The following is a 3,210-nucleotide window of genomic DNA, read 5'->3' on the forward strand; positions in this document are numbered from 1 at the left end:
GGGCAGCCATTCCTCCCGCAGGCCCAGCCACTGGCAGTGGTTCTGTCTGGGCCCTTCTCTGAGCCTGGCACCTTCTCAGAGGCAGCCTCACCCACCTTACCAGACCCTCCAGGCGGGGTTCCACTTGCCGGTGGCACTGCTGTCCCCAGGGGGTGTGATAGGCCTCTGGGCCCCTCTGCCCTCTTTGCCATGTAGACGTGACTTATCATCCCTCCTTGATTCCTTCATTTTGGGGTTCCTGTGGTGGCACCTGCCTGGGGGTTGTGGGTCCCATCTGAGGTGACCTCATCTTTTAAAGATACATTTTCTGGGCAGCAGAAAGCCCGAGGGGGCGCTTGGCCTTGGTGCCCCGGACCAGCAGCCCGTGCAGGGTCTTGAGCCTGGCGGGTGGGTCTCAGCACCCAAGAGCTAGCCCTTGGCCAGCGAGAGAGGGCCCGGCTCCCTGCGGAGCTGCCCCAGGGAGCACGGTCCCGGGGCAGCTGGCAGCCCCGCCCCGGGGCACTCAGGGTGGACGCCATTTCTCTCCGGTCAAGCCTGTGAGCAGAGGCCACGGCCAGGGCAGCCTGCCCCAGCCCCTTGGCTCCCTGCGTGCCCTCCCCTCTCAGCCACCATGTGCTTCTGGGTGCACACGTGGCGATGCACACACACGCACACCTGCACACACAGGCGGGGAGGCCGTGTCCTGCTGCTCACTCCTCTCGTGGTCAGCACCCCAACATCTCACCATCTGTGTTGGTGTCAGTGATTCTGCAGGACAGGGTGCAGACTGGCCTGTCTTGGACTCACATGTGCTATCATTTGACGTACTCTGATTGGCTAGTTTTTGTTCGTTTTTACTGTATATTTATAGTAATAAAACCACGCAGCAGTATCCTGTCCACTCCCTCCGTACCCAGCTCTGCCAGGCTCGGGTTCCCTCCTGGGAGGCCGGGTGGTGTGGGAGCCTGCTCATGGCTGCAGCCCCGGTTCCCTTGTGTCTAAGATGCCAGCAACTTCCAGCTTCCAGGAGGCTGTGAAGACAGCTGCTGTTCCTCTTCCAGCCATCACCGTGCTGACTGTGGGCCTGGAACAAAGAGGGGAGGGACCCTCGGACCTCGGCCCTGCCTCCTGAGAGGCTGGTGAAGCCCCAGGCCCCCAGGTGTGCCAATGACATCACCGTACCCATCGCCAGTTCATTCCGCTACCGTGAACCAAGTGCCTGCTGTGCCAGCAGAGGGCGAAACGGGCAAGGCCCCCCAGGAGCCTGCCTTCTGTCAGCGAGACGCCACACAAGTCATCCAAGTCTTTCCCAGGTCTGGGGACCGTTAGGAAACGAGTTGGCAGGTCATGAGACGGAGCGGGTCTAACCGTGATTGGGGAGGGCTTCACCGAGGAGACATTCCAGCTGAGCCCTGAAGGCTGCCCCCCGGCGGATGGCCCAGCAGGGACACAGGCCTGGAAAGTGGGCCTGGCGTGTCTGCTTTGAGTGGCCAAAGCATCAGAGTTGGGGGTGTGGGGTGCAGTTTCAGTCTAGGAGCGATCAGAGGCTTCTTGGCAAGGGAGCAGGTTTCTCCAGCCGTCCTGTGGGGAGCAAATTAAGAGGGGCAGGTTTGGCTGCCAGGATGCTGGCACCCAACCGGAACCCCCTGCCTGGCCTCGGCTGCCCTGACTAGCAAGCCTCCCAGTAGGGGAAGGCTGGGCCATGGCATACCCACCACCAGAACCACCTGTCAGGTGGGCCCTGGCTCCTCTGCACACGGTTCCGAGTGGCTCCCCTGGGCCCTCTGAGTCCGGCAGCCTGTCCCTGCTCCAGGCAAGGCTGCCACCCTCGGCTGTGCCTGGTCAGGTGTGATCGCAGTGTGGGAGGATGCTCAGTGTAACATGGGTTCCTGCGTGGGCTGCACTGATGCCCCTGCACACTGACCCCGGATGAACCCGCCTCCTTTGTTAACATGTGTGCAGCCTGGAGGCAGCGTCCTCTCTGAATTGGCCCCTCCCCTTGATGAGCTCTCCCTTCGAACCCGGTAAGCAGCCCCAGCCAGGCCCTGACCCTGGCAGAGGGCCTCGGTGGGGGAGAGCCTCTCTGTTGCTGTTCAGTCGCTAAGTCACGTCTGCTCTGTGCGGCCCCATGGACTGCAGTGCGCCAGGCCTCGAAGCCTCCCTGTTGGGTGCCCACCCCCGACATCTCCCGACGGAAGCCCACTGTGGACCCAATGCAAGTGAATTTCTGGTGGGTCCTGCCAACCCTCGCCTGCCCTCTGGCCCTCTCCTGCTCAGCCCTGCCCAGGGCAGCCTTCGCTGTGCCCGAGGCTTGCCCTCACTGCACAGCTCTACCGAGCCTGTGCCACGGTGCGCCTGTTCTGAGTGCAGGCTGGGATGCAAATCGGTGTCCACCATGGGAGAAAAATGAAGCTGGGCCAGCTGGTGGAGTGCGTGGCCCCACAAGCTCCAGGGGAGCCCCACTGATGCTGCTGAGCCCTAGCGACCTCCTCTTCCAGTACTGACACCGGGTAAGCAACTCGGGCCCGCTTCTGCAGGTTTTCTGTCATGGACACTGGGTGGGAGATGGTGGGAGTCTAGGGTGGGACCCTGGCTCTCACTGACTGCCGGGTGCCCTCAGACAAACCCCCTTCATTGGAGCCCCAGGTACCCCCTTAGATGGGGGAGACCCTGTTTCCTCGAACAGTACTTGGCATTGTGGTGTCTGACGTGGAAGGTACTTGGTGTGCTGGGCTTGTTGCAGGAAAAGGGGGACCCCTTCCAGGGCCCAAAAGTGGGCTCTTGTGTAACACTCGGAAATGAATTGTCTGAGGAGACACTCTTGCTGACAAAGCAAGAGACTTTACTGGGAAGGGGCGCCTGGGCGGAGAGCAGGAGGGTAAGGGAAGCCAGGAGAACTGCTCTGCCACGTGGCTCGCAGTCTCGGGTTTTATGGTGATGGGATTAGTTTCTGGGTTGTCTCTGGCCAATTGTTCTGACTCAGGGTCCTTGCTGGTGGCGCACATGTTGTTCAGCCAAGACGGATGCCTAAATTACCATCAGTTCAGTTCAGTTCAGTCGCTCAGTCGTGTCCGACTCTTTGTGACCCCATGAATCGCAGCACGCCAGGCCTCCCTGTTCATCACCAACTCCCAGAGTTCACTCAGACTCAAATCCATCGAGTCAGTGATGCCATCCAGCCATCTCATCCTCTGTCGTCCCCTTCTCCTCCTGCCCCCAATCCCTCCTGTC

Source organism: Bison bison, unplaced genomic scaffold, assembly GCF_000754665.1.
Source record: "Bison bison bison isolate TAMUID 2011002044 unplaced genomic scaffold, Bison_UMD1.0 scf7180017864144, whole genome shotgun sequence".
Classification (NCBI taxonomy): domain Eukaryota; kingdom Metazoa; phylum Chordata; class Mammalia; order Artiodactyla; family Bovidae; genus Bison; species Bison bison.